The 23888-nt window shown below is 36.5% G+C and overlaps 2 long non-coding RNA genes across 2 annotated transcripts; both read left to right on the top strand.

The window, feature by feature from the left end:
- Positions 1 to 221: 221 nt before the first annotated feature.
- LOC140340032 (uncharacterized) lies at positions 222 to 3486 on the top strand. The gene is made up of 3 exons (XR_011922570.1): positions 222 to 369; positions 1492 to 1542; positions 3173 to 3486. It is a non-coding gene; the product is annotated as an uncharacterized lncRNA (long non-coding RNA).
- A 16681-nt stretch (positions 3487 to 20167) lies between these two features.
- On the top strand, positions 20168 to 22582 carry LOC140339555 (uncharacterized). Its single transcript, XR_011922471.1, has 3 exons — positions 20168 to 20281; positions 21749 to 21799; positions 22455 to 22582. It is a non-coding gene; the product is annotated as an uncharacterized lncRNA (long non-coding RNA).
- The last annotated feature ends 1306 nt before the right edge of the window (positions 22583 to 23888 follow it).

The raw sequence follows: 23888 nt of genomic DNA on the forward strand, positions 1-23888 counted from the left end.
TAAGATGCATATGAAAACAGGTAATTAAGAAAAACAGAATAATAATTTTCAATGCTGTAGTATGTAACAGTAAATCATTAGGTATGTCACCCTGCCTTCCAGCTATAGACAAATCACTATGCAAAAATGTTATTTCCCAACAGTCAGGGTCTCTCAGTGTGTTAAAACAAAGACATATTTCACAATTGGAAATTTTCTGGTGTATAAAAAGACTGCTGCTTTCACATAGAAGCAAGCACAGAAGTAAAACTCTCTCTAGTCTACTCTGTAGTCCCATCTACACACACAATCCAAGAATAATGTCTGGAGTCAAAGGAGGACAGAAGAAATGCCCAGAGCCATGCCCACCACCCCAGCAATCTCAGGACTGTAAGTATCTTATCAAATATTATTAACTTTCAGTATGACCTTTGTGTTTATAATTAATAGAAGATTTATGTGGTAATTAAAGCAACGGAAATATATTTAATAAAGGGAGGGAAATATTTAGGGGGACCTACAAACATGAATCAGCTATCACAACTAAACTGACACCAGATATTTGACTTATATCTATAATCCATTTGCATATATACATTGCTTCCTGCGGTTTGTTATGAATATGCCTAATAAAAGTTATAACCAGGTTCATACTAATATTATATATTCTAATACCATAATATTGGTAGACCCCAAGCTGCTTGCACTAATTAAATTACAAACTCCCCTGGTGCCATCAGCTACATCATGATCAATTATAGCTGAACATAATGAATATTTACTTTTGCAATTAGTAAAACAATTTGAAACAAATGGGATAATGAACTTTACATATGAGGGCGACACCTATATACACCATACTTTCACCACACAAGCTTATTGTTGGTAGTTCCACTCAGCTCCTCAATAGCTAGGCCACCAAATTCAGGCTGGACTTTATTGTCATAAATCAGATTTATGGGCTAGGGTTTATAGTAAAGTTAAGGTTATAGTAACGATTTAGGATTAGTAGGTGTTGGGTAATAAATTTAGGTTAGAATTTTAGGATTAGGTCGGAAGTTATGTTTGTAGTTCATTTGATGCTTCGGTCCTAAAAAATAATTTCAGTGTTGGATTTTGGGGTTGGCAGGTGTAACTTTGCCTGTTAAAAAGGTTTATTGATAAAGAGTTTAAGGCTACCACATGTCTGAGCAATGAAGTTCTGCATTCTCAAAACCAATAGATGCTGCATTCTTGGCAAGTGGTCGATGATCTATACTATACAGTCCTAAAAGTGTAACTACAGCTATTATTAATATTCTGTATGACAGAAACCAATTAAGCCAAAGCTTTGATTACACCGAATAATACACAGAATCTCATTTGTTGCAAATACTAATGATGCTTTTGTGACCTCCGTTTTCAAGTAAAACAGTATTAAAGTGACAAATATACATTATAGCTCTATACACATTTATAGTAAATATAATTTCTTTACTAACCAAACAAATTTATCTGTTATGCCTATTTTAGCTTGCACAAAGGAGCCAGTGTGTCCTGAACCAAAATGCCCACCTCCACAAGGTAAATACGCATCATAAATTCTATGTGTCGTTCTATAATTTTAATCCACAATATGCTAGGAAAAGTGGCAAGTATTTAGTTTGACCAAGAAAATGGATTACCATATTTACCAACTGAAGACTTAAAGTGGAAGTAAACACAAAACTCACCCAAAACAATAAAAGCTCACTTACCTTCAATCCTGCAGATCAGTCTATCTGTCAGGAGGTTTATTCCATTGGGTCCCGCGCCGTGCCTGTATCCGTCTTCGGCCCGACAGAGAAGGAAGGCTAGGCACCAACATCTTCTCCTCTCTTCTTCCTACATCAACCAATCTCGCACTGTGCAGGTGTGAGATTGGGTGATGTAGATTGCGAAAAAAAATTGCCAATCCCACTGCGCACGCAGGCAGCCAAGAGCCTCCTGGGATGCGTGACATAGGTATCCCGGGAGGCTGCGCACTCCCATTCATTCTTGATCACCTAGGCGACTGAGAATTAAGGGGGCAGTGCTGCACCCCTTTTTTTTTTTTAAAAAAAAAAGGGTGTTGCACTAAAAAAAAACACAAACAGAATTTTTACTTTAAATAAAAGGGTTGTCTTCCCTTTTATGTAAAGTGAAAATTTTGAGTTTAGGTACGCTTTAAAAATGGTGACAAATTACCCTGTAGGCGCCTACATGGACTCACCTTTATAGGTGTTTTTTGGCGTGTGGTGCCACGACATTAGCAACAGGTTCTTTAAATTACACTGTTTCTACTGGCCTGCCTTTTTCTCATGGTAAATTCGGCCATCTCTTCCCTAGGTATACAATACACAGGCACATACACATATATAGGCCCAAAGTAAGTGCTTTTGGCAACGGACAGGGGATCAGCTTGGGAAATCCCACTAGCCTGCAGCTACACATCAAGCTGCAATACACTTTGTTTTTTTCTTTTTTTTTTACGGCTATATTACTATGAACTCCTCCACAAGTTAAAGATAAAAAGCAATGTAGTTCCAATGTATTTTAAACATGCTTTGTGTGGATATTATGATTAAATATATTTCTATTATTCTAAAATCCATTTGGGAAGTCTTTTCACTCTCTAGACATTCACCATGACATAATGTGAATCAAACTTTTTTGCATGTGAGATGCAGGCAATTAAAATGATATTTTTTACAAGGGGCATTAAAGTTGAATTGTGCTAATCCTTCCTTTCCACATCCAAAATATTGGAATTTTTGGTGGTTTTTGCCCTTAATAAAATATGTGACAGTAATCAACTTTTCCCATAAAAGGGAATTAAGGCAATGATTTTACTGTAAAACTACAAATTACTATGTAAATATTGCCGATTTCTGTAGAAGCCCCAGTAAATAACTGGGCACCCTAATATGCTGTTAGTGACTATCTGTTTCTATCAGCTGCATCTCCAAATTCATGATTTACTATTGGCCAGTGAGTATGAGGGGCAGCCCCTAAATGTAAAATTATGGGGGGTACACAGGTGGTGGTTTTATCATTCAAGTAATGTTAAATGTTTAAAAATGCTTAAAAACATCACTGGCAATTGACAGCGCTAGTCCTCCTTCTTGCCAAAACACATGCATAAAAGATTTTACCGTTAGCATTAACTGTACATATTTTTGGTTTCTTTTTTTAGTGCCATGTGAGCCTACACCACAACAACAACAGCAACAGCAGCAACAACAGCAACAACAACAGCAACAAGACACCCAGTGTGTGAAGAAATAAATGCCTTGAGCTAGCTTAAAGTCATCGATATGTGCAAATGATATCATATAAACTCCCTGCTTACTGATATGCGAATAAAGATACTCAATGCTGCAAATAATAAACTTTAAATTAAAGATAACCTTTTTCCTACTGTTTATAGTGCTGCTTTGCTGCTGAGCTTTTGGCCTGGTTGTAGTTTTAACCCTGGAATAATTATAAAAATAAAGCATTTTGTCCTGAGATGTTTGAGTGCATATGTATTCATCATCTTTGCTCTGAAACCCTAATGACATGGTTTATTGGATGGATTGAAGGGATCTGTACATTTTTCCATAAAGCCTAGCTCAGAGATACCCCCATATCTGCTGTTAATCTTTACAGTTACGTTAGTGTTTTCTGGCATCTTTGTTGCATCTTGTCCTCTTTAATCTTGATTACTGCCCTCTTTTTCCCCAGTATGTATTTTTTGGTTGGTAGCTTCTTTTGTCAGGTTTCTACTGGTGCCATATTCCTTCAATTGCATTACAATTAATTAATGGGGCACTATAGCATGTTTAAAATTTATTTCTTTTTTTTATTACGGAACTTTGAGCTTTCCTATATGATATTTTATCAGAGAAAATTATTTTATTTTCCCAGCTGCAGACTTTGTAACACTTTGTTGCTCTAGTGAAATAGGCATACCCCTTTCATGCAAACCAAGGTTCCTGGATGCCTATGTTCATAGCCCAAACAAAAGTTTGGTCCTTCATGATTGTTAATGGCGTTTTAAGTAGTCTATGCCGTGTAGTTTGATGGCCAGCAGAATGTTACATATAATTTTTCTCCTTATTTATTTTTGAATGAATGGTGAACAAACAAATTCCAAAGTCCGTGCATGAACAACCCAGTATGATCCTTCCAACAGTATTACTTAAAAACAAAGTGGAAAGCACATTAACAGAGCATTCTCGCCGAATCCAAAGATTGGATGAGTGGTAGTAACATATTGTAATCTTTTAATGGTGCTGGAAAACTGTAACTCAGCACTTCTACTTAACTGTTTTCAGTGGTGCTTAGCAAGAGGTAGGACTGTTCGTGTAGCTCACAAACATGGTCAAATGAATTTTATTAATAAAATATACCTAAAAGCTAAATTTAAAAAAAGTATTGTTTGAGTGTTTCAGCTGGTGTCCATCAACATCATTTACCAGCAAAGCCGCCTGATGCAGCTTGAATTTTAGTCTGGAAACATCAGTGCTCTAATCAGGTTTGATATTTTCTCCACAGATTTGGACTAAAAATGTATTTCCAGGGGAGAGGGTTTTTTTTTTGTTTTCTGTCTCTCAATAGGAAGGAAGAAGTAAGGTTACCCTTGCCATAAAAGTTGCCATAAAAGCAAATGTCCTAAATGAAAGATTTACCCTCTATTTTTGTTCTGGTTTTGACTCAAAATTGTAAATTTATCCTCCCATTCCTGAGGATGGTGGTGATCAATACAATTTTAGAGATTTATTCTCACTACAGTAAACAAAGTTTGCAATAAGAACTGTCAGGGGTTTTATGAGGTACCGCCTCTGGCTTGCTGCACCCTCTGCATGGCATATTTTTAACCATTCGTCTGCCAATTCTCAGCGCTATAACCAGAAGCCATTAGAAACACACACGAAAGTGTAAATGCACAATTATGCTCCCAATATAAAACCACCACAGCGGTACCTCATAAAACAGTCTTTGCGCACCCCCTTAAGAAGCCAGTCGCCAAAATGCGTCAGGAAGAAAGACGTCTATTCCGCAATGGTTTAGGGAATAACTTTGTAAAGTTTTAGGATTCTATTTTCCCATAATGTTTATGGGTAAAACACAAAAGTTATCTGTTGAATGCATTCTAAGTTTGTATTAAAGTCATACTTTTTTGTTTCTAATACAATATAGGTAAATTTGCCACAAAGAAACCCCCGGTTTTATCCTTCTTTTCTTATGCAATCCTTAAAAAGAGGGACGCAGCAACCTTCATTACTTCAGGAGACAGGAAAAGCAATACTTCCCTAAATCCATTAGCAGGCAAAAGGAGTTTCCCCTCTAGACTTTTTCCAGAAAATACAATTTTTGTGCAGAATGGAGGATGGAGAATCGACTAGACTTATCGAATAGACTTTTTGTTAGATCGCAAACCTTTTGGATAAAGGGTCTCTAAATCCTCTAATAAAGGAAAAAGTGACTTTTCCGTGGTGATCCTGTCTCTAAATGTATAATTTTATTAGGTCCATTGGATAGATATGTAATTTTAGGGCTCTACCCCCATCTTTAAATGAGGCAAAACCACTTGATCATACCACATCACTGATGTATTCTTTTCTCAATACTATAAGAACATAAGGGTCCTTTGCCACTCCTCAAAAGGTTGGGGAAATACCTTTTTATATAACCATTTCTGATTCTCACTAGACGAATGTCTGCCTTTTGGAACATAATTAGTATAATATTACTCTAAACTTCCAGGTTTGTATAAAATACTAAACTGGTTGTATTAGTAATGTCATTAAACCAGCACCATGGCTCACATCTGGTCGGAATGCCCGTTGATCGGACCATTTTGGACAGAGGTGGTTCATATAAGCCTTAACGACGTAACCTTTGCCTAGCTCCGGGGAAGCATGTGTTCTACATGTTCATGATGTGCCTATGGCTAAATACAAATCCTTGTTGCTAGTGCACCTCTTGAATGCACGTGTTGTGTAAACACTTTGTTCTGGAACTGTTACTGCCCTTTATATATGAATGAGATTGGCTAAAATGCACAAAAATTTTCATAGATTTCAACAGTCATCTGAGAAATTTTTACAAAATTGGTCAGTTTGGATACATTTTCAAATTCATATAAGCAACTTGAGGGTTTATTGGAAATGTTTATATTTACATAAAGATATCAGTAGGCCAGTGGAGATATTACACCACCTCCTCCTGACAAATACCTTTGATTTTTCATTTTCCTTTTTGTCCTTTTATGTTCCTATCCCATTGTAAAAGAAGTTGGTATTTTGCTTTTTATGCTTTGTTTGCAAGGATCACCCAATATTCAAATGGCACAGTTTCTTTTCTATTATTGCTTTTTACAATGTGTTATAATGTGTGTCTGTTCATTAATAAAACAGTTTTAGTGTTAAAATTAACTAAATAGTCAAAGATAAGGCCCTTTAAATTTAGAACATAGATCTGACCACTGTGCAAAAAAAAAGCACACAAATATAACCTTGAACTTTTTGTTTATGGAGGATGCAAGTAAGGGACCTTTATTTAAAATGCACCACTGTACACAGTATAAGATACTAGGAAAGATGCTAAAAAGAAGGTGCTAAAAAACAATAAAGTTATGGCCAGCACGGGTTAATGAAAAATGCCTTTTGATGGTACCCTAGGTAAAAATAAACATTATTAACTTGCACAGAGGTAGAGTTATAAGGGGAACAATGGAGGGGTAGTTTTCTATTCATCATACAGTTTGGAAGGGGGTAATTGGAATAATCAATAAAGGAGAAGGCTGCCATTACACAGTTGTCAAGTATTAGGAAGAACCTTGCAGTCCCTACTGTCAGTGTCTGTGATTCACTCCAGGAACTAACAGGGCAATGACTACGTCCATCTTGGGTGGTAATAGGTGTGTCTCTCAACTCCATGAGAACATAGCTATTATATGATCACCGGAGTTTTGCCAAGTCAAAGACACAATGGTAAAAAAGAAAGTAAAGTCAGAAGTCATATGAATCCCCCACTAATTAGGAACTCTGTAATATTAGGTGAGAATTATTTTCAGTGTCCTTTTAGCAATGGTTGTGATTGTTGTGCAAGTGACATGTATGAATCATGTAATGATTCTTTTTTACATGGATGAGACATATCTATAGTACTCTGCATCATATATTATTGATGTTAAATTATACACAGTTAGGTCCATAAATATTTGGACAGAGACAACTTTTTTTTATAATTTTGGTTCTGTACATTACCATAATTAATTTTAAATGAAACAACTCAGATGCAGTTGAACTGCAGACTTTCAGCTTTAATAAAAAAAGGCTTTAGTTCCTCACATTTTTATGCAATCGTTTTGTTCAACTCACTGAACTAAGACTGAAAGTCTGCAGTTCAACTGCATCTGAGTTGTTTCATTTAAAACTAATTGTGGTAAAGTAGAGAACCAAAATTAGAAAAAAAAGTTGTCTCTGTCCATATATTTATGGACTTAACTGTATGTTTCATCAGTGCAGTAAAAAGCAAATTGAGGGTAACAAATTGTGACACGTGTCCTATTGTTTGGCTGGGAAGGTCTTAGATGGGGTGTATAATGGTGTCTGGTGGGGAAACTGTGTGGCAGTCACCCAGACAGTTGGGCTTTAGGTAAAATCTGGTTTTAAGGGTCCTGGAGCCAGCCAAGGAGGAGCTGGAAGGGATCCTTGGCCACCTGGTCCGTGGCAATGTCCTAACCTGTACTTAAAGAGAGCACAATTACTCTATTTATAGTTTCAGCAGCAGACAGCTATACGCTCAGTGGCTTTACAATTCTTGAAGGAAAAGGAACTCAAGAGGAAAATGCTGCGGAGTATTTTTAGCCAGAGAGAAATCTACACATTGTGTTAACTGGCATCTTTGCGCTTGGATAAAGTACCCAAGCAGGAGCCTGAACTTTTCTGAAAAACTGACCATATGCTGTCTTATTTAAACTGATGCACAAAGTATACAGATTTGGGTAGAAGCAGCAGTAATTAATCATATTGATTGAAATACCTTACAAAAGATACAGTGAATACTACAGCACATGTAATGATTACAATACTTGTATATCACCTAATAAATAATGTCAGGCTTGTATGAAAAAAAGTATTCAGTTCCTAAAGATTAATAATATCAAATCATTGGGAACACATAGACAAAACTTTGACTTTAGTTCCCCTTTAAATGAGGCAGGTAAATAAAAAACAGTCATTGTATTAAGTCATCTAATAAACCTATTGTACACGTTCTTTTTAATGAAGACTTTTTTACATTTTTTTGTATATCACACAATAAATGAAGCTCAATATGAAGATTTTACATTCCAGTCCCTTTCCATATGGACATTTTCATCTGCATTAAGGAAAGGTTAAGCACACCAAGCAGCTTTGATTTCGAATATGAACACATATAAGTACCATTGTTAATTTCTCCATTTCATTGTTTATTTGCTGTAGTGGTCAGCTGTCACTCTGAAGGTTAAGTGATTTTTTCAGAAGCTTTCTAATACACCCTCCACCCCAGAGCCCTTCTTATCAAATTTTTTAACCCAAGTAAAGATCACATCTTAAGACCAATGAAAGGACCCACTAGCTGTTTTTCACAAAACAGTGTAATATCCTCTTCCATCCACTAGAATAGTCAAATACCTGGGTAAGCCACTTTATAATAGGCATACAGTAAGTGGGGTAAACAGTTTTTTTTACTATCCATGGAAAGCCTTTCTGTATTACCCGAACCTAGTAATGTGTTCTGTGTCAAAGACAACAAAGTCTGGCCAAAGGGATTGGAGCTGCTCAGGTTTAATGCACATATTCATCAAATATTTCTCTGAACCCCATCACACTATTATTTATTCCTTAATTCTATATATTACTGCATACTATCTTGTTTGGTAATAGAATGCTTATGAAGATAAGTCATTAGGGAAGAGAATAAGGAAAAAAATTTTGAATGCTGTAGTTTGTAAGAGTAAATCATAGGCATGTCACCCTAGATAAACCACTATGCAAATATTTATTTCCCAACAATCAGGGTCTCTCAGTATGTTAAAACAGAAAAATATTTCACAACTGGAAATTTTCTGATGTATAAAAGACTGCAGCTCTCACATAGAAGCAAGCACAGAAGTAAAACTCTCTCTAGTCTACTCTGTAGTCCCATCTACACAAACTACCTGAGAATAATGTCTGGAGTCAAAGGAGGACAGAAGAAATGCCCAGAGCCTTGCCCACCACCCCAGCAATGTCAGGAGAGTAAGTATCACATCAAAAAACATTACATTTCAGTTGGAACTTTAATTGTATTAAAGGGATATAGGCTGGAAGACTAACAAACAAACTAAACTTACACCAAATAATTCATTTATTCTATAATACTTTTGCATATAACCATTGTTTCTTGTATTTTGTTAATAAATATGCCTAGTAGAAGTTATAAGCTAGTTTATACTAATAGTTTATATACTAATTCTATGGCTATTAATTTTCTGTATCACAGAATCTAACAAAGCCACAAATTTTATTATACGGACTAATAGCAACTCATTTGTTGCTAACAACAACGATGATTTTGTGACAGTCTCAGTTTTATAAGTAACATGACAGCATAATTTTCCTACCTAATAAATTATTATGCTCATTTCAGCTTGCATAAAGAAACCGGTGTGTCCAGAACCAAAATGCCCATCTCCACAAGGTAAATATCCATCATATGTTTTATGTGTTTTTCTACACTTTTAATGTACGCTATGCTAGGAAAAGTGACAAGAAATTATTTTGACGTTAAAACAAAAGACCAAGAAAATGGAGGTTTACCAACTAAAGACTTATCATTGGTAACAAATCAACCTGTTGGCCCCTACAGAAGATGAAGTGTTGGGTTAAGGAATTTTCTCTTGTTGGCTAATGTCATTAGTTTTAACACAGATGGCAAAACACATACTATACAGTACCAGAGCAAAAAGTATGAATCACATAATATATATAACTCTAAATATGCATGTATTCATGTATATTTTTAATATATAACATGTCATATGTTTCTTTTAGTGTGCCAGCAACAGCCAGTGTGCCCTAAACCTGCATGTCCTCCACAAGGTAAAAACCAAAAGCAATGTATTTCCAAAACAATTTACTTTTGATGGGGTATTTTACTTGTGTGGTATGTGTAGATATTTACTTATGTATTTCTATACACTCTAAAATTAGTACATTAAACAAACATGTTAGAGTTTCTTTTGGAACACCATTTATTCATTATATATTTTTTATGACATGTGTTTGGATGTCAGGGCCTTTAGTTGTACAATACAGTCAAAGCCATATTTCAGGGATATGTACTACCTAGTCCACTTTGTGGCCCACACATTTATTAATTTTTTTAAAAATTAGTATAGTATGTGGTATAATAGCTGATATGGCTATGATTAAATACCAACGTAGGGTTAAGTAATGTAAAAAAACTTTCGAATTAAACTTCGGGTAGACCAGGATTGGAACCATTGTAAGGACTTTATTGTTGTTGGCCAACCCACGTGGCAGGTTCTTTATCTAGGTAAAATGAATTTATGACAATTCTAAAACTGTAAAATCACCAATTACTGTGTAAATGTTGCTAATTTGGCTAGAAGCCCTAACAAATATTAGGCCATCTTGATGTGCAGTTTGTAATTACCTATTTGTTTCAACCAACTTCACCTCCAATCTCCTGACTTACTATTGGCCCATGACTATGAGGACAGCTTCTAAATGTAAAACTGAGGAGGGAACAAGCATTGCCAATGGCCAGAAAGCTGGGTGCATGTAAATAAAAAAGTGTTTAATTTCATGAATGGCTCCACAAAGAACATGGATTTTTGGCCTCAGTAATATCAAATGTTTACTTTATAAATAGGATTGCCAATTGCCTGCTTTAATCCTATTTTCTTGCCAAAATACAATAATACCAGATTTTGCTCGTAACATTAACTACATTTTTTGTACATTTTTTAGTGCCATGTGAGCCAACACCACAATGCCAACAACAACAAGACAAGTGTGTGAAGAAATGAAAACATGAATGCCTTAACTTAGTTTAAAGTCATCAATATATCCAAATGATAAAAATTCTTTGCTTATTAATATGAAAGCAAACATACTCAATGCTGCAAATAATAAACAATAAATTAAAGACAACCTTTGTCCTAGTGTTTAATGCTGTTTTACTGCTGCTAAAATGTTGGTCTAAATGCTTAAGAGAATTTTACTCTGAATTAAAGAACACATTTTGCCCCCTCAGACCAGCTATTGAAGCATCATTGTGATAATAGTATGTAACAGAACTAGGAGAGGCTCCATGCCATATTGTTTTTTTCAACCGAAGTGAAGTATGTAATTGATCACCAGGCATTTTAAATTATAATCTACAATCAATTGATAATCAACAAGTAAATACTTGTAGTAGTTATGAGTGCAAATGCATTTATCCCCACTGCTTTGAAACCTTTAGGGCATGGTTTAGTGGAATAAATGGATTAGGATGTGGTCAATCCAATTAACTTTAGAATTCATAAATTTAGTGTCCACCTGTGTAAAATCACACTAGCATGATGGCTATATAAATAGACCTGTTTACCTGCTAAAAGGTGAACATTCATTCCAGTCTCTTATCTCTAGCACACCGAGACAGATTTTCTCCAGGAAGTGCCTTCTGATTTTTGTCATTTATCTTCAATCCTCACCATTACTTCGTCTCAGTAGATGAAAAATATCCCAACAGCATGATGCTGCCATCATCATGCTTTACTTTGGAAATGGGATGTCAGGGTCATGAGAATTGTTGAGTTAGTGCCATACATGGAACTTCCATGGTGCCATAAAGGTCTATTTTGTATGTGTTATTTGGAGTTATCTGAACAGCATGTGGCAGACTCCTCATTTTTTATTTCAGCAATTGTTTTTTCTGGTCATTTCTCCATAAAGCTTGACACCCATCTTTGCTGTTGATGTTTACAGCTCCTTTAGTGGTATTATCGGCACCCTTGTTGCATGTCTGATTATTGGCCTCTTTTTCTGATGTGTAAGTTTTGGTAGGCAGCTTCTCTTTTCAGATTTCTAGTGGTTCCATATACTTTCAATTGTATTACAATTATTAATGGGGCACTGTGGCATATTTAAAGTTTGGGATGTTTTTATTCACCCAACTTTGATCTTTCCTATGGAATTTTAACAAATGCAGGTGGGAGAATGAAAGAATTGTGGCATGTTTGTTAACCCTTAGCTGTTTTAGTGTGAAATAAACATACCCTTTTCATGATAACAAAGGTTCATTGGATGCCTATGTTCAAAGCCCAAACAAAAGTTGGGTCCTTCTTGATTGCTTTTGGTGCTTCATATTTTGTAGTCTATGCATTGTAGTTTGATAGCCATCAGAATTTTTTATGTAAGATTTCTTTTTATGTTTGAATAAACAATGAACAAACTATATAGTTTTTTTTATTATGATGATGAACAGACAATATAAATGTCAATAGAAGATAAAAGTGATACAGTATGTTGCAAAGGATCATCTAATATATAATAGTGTTCCTTAAGTTGTATGATCCATCCAAAAATATTGCTAAAAAGCAAAAAGGCAAGCTCATCAATGGAGCATTTCCACTATCAAGTAGAAGCCAATGATCAGCTTACTGGTAGTGACATATTTTAGTCCTTTAATGATGGTGGAACAAGTCCTTTTTTTTTTAATTTAGTACATCTACTGGGACTCACAAATTTTCAGGTAAATTCCTTCCAGGGGCGCTTTGCAAGAGGTAGAGCACTGTCCACGTAGCTCAGAAACATGGTCAAATATTTGTAACAGCTAAATGGAAAATAAGTTAATATAAATATTTTTTTTTCAGGACCAGTGTTTTTTTTTTTCTGTGCTTCATTAGGAAGATTTCCCTTCTGTATACCTTAACAGGAAGGGGAAAGTAACTTTACCCTTGCCTGTTGTCAAAAAGAAAAATTGAATATTTCCCCCTCTATCCCTGTTTCAGTTTTAACTTAAAATTTTAAATGTATTCTCTCATTCTTAGGCACACTAAAGGCATTTCGGCATTTATACTTTAGGGTTTGACAGTCTTGGTGTGCTCTTTATTCAACTATAAACAAAATAGTTATATTTTACTACATGTAATGAAAATAAATGCTAAACTGTTTATGACATTAAAAACATCTGGAAAATCCCCCAAAGGTAATATACTTTTTGTCCTAATGTCCTAATGGAAAAAGTAGGGATCTTTTCTTGGTGGTCCTATCTCAAAATCCAACATTTTATTAGGTCCATTGGATTGATGTGAATTTGAATGTCCCACCCCAACCTTTTTGAACAACTGTGTCTAAAGGGGGAAATGCTTGATTATACTAAATGACTGATATATTCCTTCCTTTCTTAGAGATCACAAGAATCCTCACCCACTGAAAGAGGTTTGGGAAATGCCTTTTATGTAACCTGTTTTGATTCTCAAACGTTTTACTATTACTAGACTTCAAACCTTACATAAAAAACGTACTTAGTAGTATGCAATACCAGATAATCTTTCTAAGTGTTTGGCAGTTTGGCAGCCTGTTAGCAAGGTCCACATCTGGCTGGATGCCTTTTGATCGGGTCATATTGGACACGAGCAGTATAAATAGGCCAGCGGATAATGGGGTCTGACTCCTCGCAAGAATGTGTTCTATGCTTGTGCTATGCTTGTGTTCTGTGTTCTATGCTTGTGATCTGCCGGTAGTTAAATTCAAACCTTTGTAAACTCTGGAACTCAATTACTACCCCTTCCATAGAATTGTGGCTGGCTAAAATACACAAAATGTCTTTAATGAAGGAGGCTAAGGCCATTTCAACAGTTGTCTGACAAATTTATATAAACTTAAATTTTTAGATTCATATAAGCAACCTGTGGGTTGATTGGGAATGTTTATATTAACATAAAATATATCAGTAAGTCAGTGAATTCCCTATGTGGCTCCTGCAGAGAGACACCATCATGTAGTCCCTAGAAGCAGTGGTTCCTTGCATGAGGAAGTTGTAAACGCCCCACGGCCTCACCACAGGTGTGGACCTAGTCTTATTGTTTTTTTTTATCCTTTGCTTATTTTACCAAATAAGTCCTTAGATGTTTGGCTATGTTGCTCTTCCTTATTCTTGTTGTTGCTGCTTTACAATGTGTTATATTATGCATATGATCATTAGGAATACAACCCGAACAATTCAACATGGCAATATTCTCCCCATACTGAAGAAACCCTCACTAAACCCCTCCCTACCTTCTAGTCACCATCATATCTCCCTTCTCCCATATGCCTCCAAACTTTTTGGGTGCCTTGTCTATAAAAGACTCACTGACTAATCTGAACACCAAATTTCTCCTTGACCTGCTCCAGTCTGGCTTTCGAGCTGCCCATTCCACTAAAACAGCTAATACTGAAGTGACCAATGACCTTGTTAAGTCACAAGGCAACTTTTCCCTTCTCCTTCTCCTAGATCTTTCCTCTGCTTTTGACACTGTTGACCACCCCCTTTTAATCTAAATCATGAACTCCATTGGTATCAGAGGCTCTGGTCTGTCTTGACTTGCTTCCTACCTGTCTGACTGCTCCTTTCAAGTTTCTTTCAATGGTAATTCCTCCTCTTCTACTCTCCTCCCTGTTGGTGTTCCCCAAAGGTCAGTCTATGAACCGGTTCTCTTTTCTCTGTACACCTCCTCACTCGGTAGTGTCATATCCTCCTTTGGTACTGTATGTATGCTGCTGATGACACTCAAATCTAACTATCATGGATGACTGACAAATTTCTCAAACTCAACCTGGATAAAAAGTAACTAATCCTCTTGCCCTCTCAAATTATAAATCTCCCCCTGACATTTTTTTTACTGTTAACAACACTGTTATTTGTGCCTTCCCTCAGGCACGTTGTCTTGACCTTCAATTCTGTCCTCTCTTTTACCTCTCATGCTCAGAACATTTCAAGAAACTGTCACTTCTCTTTGCGCAACATCTCCAAAATCTGCCCCTACCTGTCCCCAGAGACCACCAAAGTCCTTATACCCTCTTATCATCCCTCGTCTGGACTACTGTAACATCCTCCTCTCTGATATTCCACTAACTCGACTCTCTCCTCTACAATCTATTATGAATTTTGCAGCCAGACTTATCCATCCTTTCCACTACTCCTCTTCAGCTGCCTCTCTTTGTAGTTCTCTTCTTTGGCTTCTATTTCACCCTAGAATCAAATTCAAGCTCCTGTGCTATGCCAAATCATTTCACAGTTCTTATTGTTACACTCATCTTTCTGCCCTGATAGAAAAACACACCACTAACTGCTTTCTGCGCTCCTCCAATGACCTAATAATGACTTCCTCTCTCATACCCTTGTCATATGCACAGCTTCAAGACTCTTCTAGAGCTGCCCCGACTTCCTTCACCAGGAAGGCTAAATCCACTAGCAGGCAATTGGGGTGTCCCCCCCTTGACTTTTTCCAGAAAAAAGCATTTTCTTTCAGAATGAAGGATGGAGAATTCTTTGAGGGTAATAGACTTTTTGTTAGATAGAAAACTTTTGGATAGGGGGTCTCTAAATCCCCTAATGACTTTTCCATGATGATCCTGTCTTAATTCAGTATTTTATTAGGTCCATTGAATAAATATGTAAATTGAATGCTCTAGCCCCCATCTTTAAGTGAAGGGAAACCACTTGATCATATCACATCACTGATGTATTTTTTTCTCAATACTATGAAATAATGAGAGTCATTGCATTCTAGAAGAGGTTGGGGAAATGCCTTTCTTATAACCATTTCTGATTCTCAATAGGAGAATGTCTGCCTTTTGTGACATAAATGGTATATTATTACTCTAAACTTCAAGGTTTGTATAAAATACTAACCTGGTGGTATTACTAAGGTCACATAAAAGTGGTTTTCCCAATTCCACAGTTAAGCAGCCTGTTAGCAATGTCATCAAACCGGTACCATGGCTCACATCTGGTCAGAATGCCCGTTGAACAGGCCATATTTGACAGAGGTCTTTCATATAAGCCATAACGGCATCATCTTTGCCTAGCTCCCGGGAAGCATGTGTTCTACATGCTTATGATGTGCTTGTGGCTAAATACAAATCCTTATTGCTAGTGTACCTCTTCTTGAATGTGCCCTGTTGTCTGATCCCATTGTTCTGGAACTCAGTTACTGCCCTTCACATACGAATGAGATTGGCTAAAATACACAAAAATTCCTTTGATGAAGGAGGCTAAGGGCATTTTACAGTCATCTAAGAAATTTTTACAAACTTGGTCAGTTTGGATACATTTCCAAATTGATAAATGCAACTTGTAGGTTTATAGGTAATGTTTTTGTCTTTTTATCTTTTCCTATGCCATTGTAAAATAAGTCTGTATTTTTTATGCTTGGTTTGCATAAATCACCCAATATTTGATTGGCATTGTTTCTTCTATTAATATTTCTTGCTTTTTACAATGTGTTGTAATTTGTGTCTGTTTAATATTACAAATGATTTAGTGTTAAAAGTAAGTGGCTAAAGGGGCAAAAAATTGCATAAATTTAAATAAGTAGTAAAATGTAAGGCCCTATAAACTTAGAACATAGATCTGGCCACAGTGCAAAAAAAGTAAAAGCACACTTAAATATAACCTTGAACTTCGTGTTCATAGAGGAACTAATGCCTCATCTGCCACCAATGGATTGGAAAATTCAAATTAGGCACTTTTTTAATGCACCACTGTACAAATTATAAAATACTAGTAAAGATGCTAAAAAGAAGTTATGGCCAGCATGGATCAATGAAAGATGCCTCTTGATGGTACCCTAGGCAAAAATGAACACTATTAACTTGCACAGGGGTAGAGGTATTAGGGGAACACTGGAGGGTAGTTTTCATTTATTCTCTTTAAGCATCATACTTTTAGGAGTGGGGTAATTGGATTAATCAATAAGGAAGAAGGCTGCCATTAGCTGTCAAATATAAGGAAGAACCTTGCAGACCATATTGTTAGTGTCTGTGATTCACTTCAGGAACTAACAGGGCGATGACTATGACCATCTGGGTGGTAATAGGTGTGTCTCTCAACTCCATGAGAACATAGCTGGTATATGATCACCAAAGTTTTGCCAAGTCAAGGACACAATGGTAAAAAAGGAAGTTAAGTCAGAAGTGATATGAATCCCCCACTAATTGGGAACTCTGTAATTGTAGGTGTGAATTATATTCAGTGTCCTTTAAGCAATGGTCGTGATTGTTGTGCAAGTGACATGTATGAATCATGTAAAAATGCTTTTTACATAGATGAGAATTATCTATAGAACTCTGCATCATATATTATTGATGTTAAATTATATATGTTTCATCATTGCAGTAAAGAGGAAATTGAGGGAAACTAATTGTGACAGGGTGTCCCATGGCTTGGCTGGGAAGGTCTTAGATGGGGTGTATATTGGTGTCTGGTGAGGAAACTGTATGGCAGTGACCCAGTTGGGTTTTAAGTAAAATCTGGTTTAAGGGTCCTGGAGCAAGCCAAGGAAGAACTGGAAGGAATCCTTGTTCACCTGGTATGTGGCCATATCTTAACTAGTACTTAGAGAGAGCACAAGTGCTCTATTTAGAGCTTCGTCAGCAGACAGCTGGAAGCTCAGTGGCTTTCTAACTCTTGAAGAGAAAGGAACTCAAGAGGAAAATACTGCAGAGTTTTAAAAGCCAGAGAGGGATCTACCAATGGTTGACATTGTGTTAACTGGTATCTTTGTGCATAAATAAAGTACCCAACCAGGAGCCTGAACTTTGCTGGAAAACTGACCATATGTTGTCCTATTTGAACTGATGCACAAAGTATACAGATTTGGGTAGAATCACTAGTAATTAGTCACATTGATTGAACTAGTTTACAAAACATACAGTAAGTAGAGTACTACAGTACAAGTAATGATTTCCATACTTGTATATCACCTAATAAATAGTGTCAGGATTGTACGAAAAAGTATTCTATTCCTAGAGATTATCAAATCTATGGGAAAACATAGACAATATTTAGACTATAGATCCCCTTTAAATGAGGCAGGTAAATAAAAAAACAGACATTGCATTAAGTCATTTAAAAAACCTAAAGTACACTTTTTTTTAAATATGGATTTTTTTTGTATATCACACAATAAATGTAGCTTGATATGAAGATTTAACTCTCCAGTCCGTTTTCATATGAAATTCCCATCTGCATTAAGGAAAGGTTAAGCACACCAATATTTATTACTAGACAATTGACTAAAGCAGCTTTGATTTACAATATGAACACATATACTAGGGGGTGCCAAAAAAGTTCCTGGCTTTGCCCCCTTCCAGATCAAATAGAAAAATGAGTGTAAGGGCATATGACAGCCTAGTATCTTAGTATGTAACTGTGCAAATATCAGGTCTTTGCGATTCTTAGACCTGTTTTTTCTTTTAGGGAAAGTCAGCAAAGGACATTCACACTGAGATGTCACAAACACTGGGGGAGAAGTGTCCTTCCTACAGCACTGTCAAAACCTGGATATCTCATTTCAAGACTGGGCATTTCACCATTGAAGATCAGCTCCGCAGTGGGGGCCCCCCAACCTCAACCCACCCAGCAACCTGCGATGATGTCCATGAGCTGAAAATTGAGGACCGACGCAAAACCACAATAAAGATAGCCCAGATACTTGACATCTCACAGGAGAGCGTTGGGTTTATTATCACCACTATCCTAGACATGCACAAAGCTTTTAGCAAAGTCGGTGCCGAAATGTTTAAACAGTGATCAGAAGAAGTAATAAGTTGAAGCATTCAAAGCTGTTTTGACCTATTTGGAAGCTGCACAGGATTTTTTGGCTAGGTTAGTGACTGAGGATGAAACCTGGATTCACATCTATGATCCTAAAACAGTCAAAGGAATGATCCCGGAACCGTCAAAGGAATGACGCCACAGCGGGTCCCCGTGGCTTAATCGGCCAAAAAAGTCATGCAGTACATTTTCAGGGACAAAGATGGTATTCTGTTGGTGTACTACCTACCTCAAGGCTCTAGTATCTCCGGACAGTATTATGCTAACCTCCTGGACCAGCTGAAGGAGGCAATTAAGATTAAACACCGTGGAAAGTTGACCAAAGAGACCCTTTTCCTGCGCACACTGCGCACACCAATGTTGTGGCTGCCAAATTGAGGACCCTGGGTTTCCAATTGGTCCACCATCCCCTCCTACTCACCTGACCTGGCCTCTTCGGACTATTATCTGTTACCGAATTTGAAGAAACACCTGAAGGGGCAACATTTTTAGGACATTACTAAAGTCAAAGATGCTGCTGAGAGCTGGTTTGCGGCCCAACCAAAGGACTTTTATGTGAACGGTCTAGAAAAGTTGCAACTACGCTGTACCAAATATATCAGTCTCAGGAGGGAATATGTTGAATAAATGGGTTATTTCATACCTCTGGCTCTCTTCTTTCTGGGCAAAGCAGGAACTTCTCAGCAGCCCCTCGTAAGTACCATTGTTAATTTGTCCATTTCACTGTTTATTTGCTGTAGTGGTCAACTGTCACTCTGAAGGTTATATGATTTTTTTCACAAAACAGTATAATATCCTCTGCCATCCACTAGAATAGTGAAGTACCTGGGTAAGCTACTTTAAAATGGGCATACAGCATGTGGGGTGAATGTTCCCTTAACCTTCTTGTTGTTTATTTTACCAATGTTTGTAATTTATATTTGAAAAACTAATAAGCTTTTTTTGAAAACAAAGACAACAATGTCTGACCAAAGGGATTAGAGCTGCTCCAGTTTAGTGCGAAAATATCCATCCAATATTTCTCTGAACCCCATCGTACTATTATTTATTCATTAATTTTGTTATATTACTGCATACTACCTTGTTTGGTAATAGGATGCTTATGAAGATAGGTCATTAGGGAAGAGAATAAGGAAGAGAATTTTCAATGCTCTAGTTTGTAAGAGTAAATTATAAAGGCATGTCACCCTGGACAAATCGCTATGCAAATATTTTTTTTTCACAACAATCAGGGTCTCTCAGTATGTTAAAACAGAAAAATATTTCACAACTGGAAATTTTCTGGTGTATAAAAGACTACGGCTCTCACTTAGAAGCAAGCACAGAAGTAAAACTCTCTCTAGTCTACTCTGTAGTCCCATCAACACACGCTTCCTGAGAATAATGTCTGGAGTCAAAGGAGGACAGAAGAAATGCCCAGAGCCTTGCTCACCACCTCAGCAATGTCAGGAGAGTAAGTATCACATCAAAAAACATAAAATTTCAGTTGGAACTTTGATTGAACATCTTGTGTTAATAAAAGCAACATATATATATATATACATATATATATATATATATATATATATATATATATTCAATAAAAAGGGATGTAGGTAGGAAGACTAACAAACAGGAATCAGATATCACAACTAAACATACACTAAATATTTGATTTTTTCTATAATCCATTTGCATAAAGCCATTGTTTCTTGAAGTTATATGCCTAGTAAAAGTTATAAGCTAGTTTATACTAATAATATATATTCCAATATCATAGCATAGGTAGATCAGAAGCTGCTTGACATTTAAATTTACTGAATTAATTACAATTTTTTCTGGTGTCATCAGCTACATCATAATCAATTGTTAGAGTTCAACATTTTTGAATACTTAGTATTGCAATTAGTAAAACAATTTGAAACAAATTGGATAATGGGGGTGCCACCTAATATTATACACCATACTTTCACCACACATAGATGTAGGTAATGTAGGTAACTCAGCTCAGCTCCTCAACAGATCGGCCTCCAAATTCAGTCTTGACTTTTAAGTCCCATTTCTGTAAGGATCTTTGTCTGTTTGCTACTTAGCTATGGTGGTTGCAGAGCTGCACCACTACTGTACATGAGGATTTTTTTTTGACTTTATGCTTACAGTTAAATAACAGTATTTTGTACAGGATTGTTCTAGTGGTGATTTAGTGTTATAAATCAGATTAAAGGTTTGGTTTTATTAGTGATTTAGGGTTAGGAGTTGGGTATTGAATAAAAGGTTAGGTTATTTGTTAGGATTAGATTAGGAGTTTATAGGCCATTTTAGTGTACTTTGTGCTTAAAAGTAATTTCAGTGTTGGATTTTGAGGTTGGCAGGTGTAACTTTGCCTGCTAATATAATTTATTGAAGTTTGATGCTAGCACACATTGGGCCTGATTTAATAAAACTCTCCAAGGCAGGAGAAAATACACTTTAATCAATGAAGCTGGGTGATCCAGCAAACCTGGAATGGGTCTGGGTCCAGGATTCAAAACATTTGCTAGACAATTACCTTAAAGAAATCTATTCCAGGTTTGCTGAATCACGCAGCTTTACTGATGAAAGTGTATTCCCTCCATCCTTAGAGAGCTTTAATAAATCAGGCCCATAGCTTGAGGTTATAGGTAAAAAGATGCTGAATTTATAACAAGTGGTTGATTATCTAAACCAGTCCTAAAACTGTAAATATGGCTATTAATATTATTCTGTATGACAGAATCTAATGATGCCACCGATTTTATTACACGGACTAAAAGCAACTCATTTGTTACTAACAACAATGATAATTTTGTAACAGTCTCAGTTTTACAAGTAACATGACAGCATTAAAGATATATATTATAGCCCTATACATATTTAAAGTTATTTTCCTACCCAAATAAAGAAAATATTATGCTTATTTCAGCTTGCATAAAGAAACCGGTGTGCCCAGAACCAAAATGCCCACCTCCACAAGGTAAATATCCATCATATGTTCTATGTGTTTTTCTATACTTTTAATCTATGCTATGCTAGGAAGAGTGGCAAGAATTTAGTTTGACTTTAGAACAAAAGACCAAGAAAATGGAGGTTTACCAACTAAAGACCTATTATTGGTGACAAATCAACCTGTTGGCACCTGCAGAAGATGAAGTGTTGGGTTTAGGAACTTTTTCTTGTTGGCTAATGTCATTAGTTTTAAGGCTGATGGCAAAAACACATACCAAACAGTACCAGAGCAAATAGAATGAATCACATATTATATATAACTCTAAATATTTGAGTATATATGTATATACGCAAACTACTGACTTCCTATTGGCCCATGACTATGAAGACAGCTTCTAAATGTAAATCTCAGGATTAGACAAGCATTGTCAATGGCCAGAAAGCTGGGTGTATGTAAAAAAAAATAATAAAAAAAAAAAAATAGTGTTTTGGTATCATGAATGGCTCAACAAAGAACATACAGATAGATGTTCTCGGGTGGTAGTTTCTTGGCCTCAGTAATATCAAATGTTTGACTCCATAAATAGCATTGCCAATTGCCTGCTTTATTCCCTTTTTCTTGCCAAAATACAGTAATAACAGATTTTACTTCTAACATTAACCACATTTTTGTACATTTTTAGTGCCATGTGAGCCTACACCACAATGCCAACAACAACAAGACAAGTGTGTGAAGAAATGAATGCCTTCCCATTTTTATTATTGCTTATTATTATGAACGTAAACAAACTCAATGCTGCAAAAAATAAACAATAAATTAAAGATAACCTTTGTCCTAGTGTTTAATGCTGTTTTACTGCTGCTAAGGTCCAAATGCTTAGGAGAAGTTTAACTCTGAAATAAGGAACACATTTTGCCCCCCTCAGGACCAGCTATTGAAGCATCGTTATAATAGTATGTAACAGAACTAGAGGCTCCATGCCATATTGTTTCTTCAACAGAAATTAAGTATGCAATTGATCACCAGGCAATTTAAATTCCAATCTACAATCAATATTATTCAACAAGTAAATACTGAGATGTTTTGAGTGCATATGCATTTATATTACGGGCAGCACGGTGGCTCAGGGGTTAGCACTCCGGCCTTTGCAGAGCTAGGTCCCAGGTTCGATCCCCAGCCAGGACATTATCTGCATGGAGTTTGCAGGTTCTCCCCGTGTCTGCGTGGGTTTCCTCCGGGTACTCCGGTTTCCTCCCACATCCCAAAAACATGCAGTTAGGTTCATTGGCTTCTCCCTAACAATTGACCTTAGACTACATTAATCACATATGACTATGGTAGGGACATTAGATTGTGAGCTCCTTTGAGGGACAGTTAGTGACATGACTATGGACTTTGTACAGCGCTGCGTAATATGATGGCGCTATATAAATACTGTGTAATAATAATAAAAATAATCCCCGCTGCTATGAAACGTTTAACGCATGGTTTAGTGGATTGAATGGATCATTAGGATGTGGTCCATCCAATTAACTTTAGAATTCATAAATTTAGTGTCCACCTGCGTAAAATCAGACTGGCATGATGTCTATATAAATAGACATGTTTACCTGCTAAAAGGTGAACATTCATTCCAGTCTCTTATCTCTAGCACAGAGTTTTTTCCCAGGCAGTGCCTTCTGTTTTGTGTCATTTATCTTCAATCCTCACCACTACTTTGTCCCAGTAAATGAAAAATATCCCAACAGCATGATGCTGCCATCACCATGCTTTACTTTGGCAATGGGATGTTGGGGTGATGAGAAGTGTTGAGTTTATGCCATACATGGAACTTCCACGGTGCCATAAAGGTCTTATTTGTATGTGTTATTTGGAGTTATCTGAACAGCATGTGGCAGACCCCCCCCCCATTTTTTTCTTTGAGCAATGGCTTTCTTTTTGGCCATCTCTCCATAAAGCTTGATACCCATTTTTGTTGTTGATGTTTACAGCTCCTTTAGTGGTAATATCAGCACCCTTGTTGCATGTCTGATTATTGCCCTCTTTTTCTGATGTGTAAGTTTTGGTGGGCAGCTTCTCTTTTTAGGTTTCTACTGGTGCCATATACTTTCAATTG

Source organism: Pyxicephalus adspersus, chromosome 10 (assembly GCF_032062135.1).
Source record: "Pyxicephalus adspersus chromosome 10, UCB_Pads_2.0, whole genome shotgun sequence".
NCBI classification, from domain to species: Eukaryota; Metazoa; Chordata; class Amphibia; order Anura; family Pyxicephalidae; genus Pyxicephalus; species Pyxicephalus adspersus.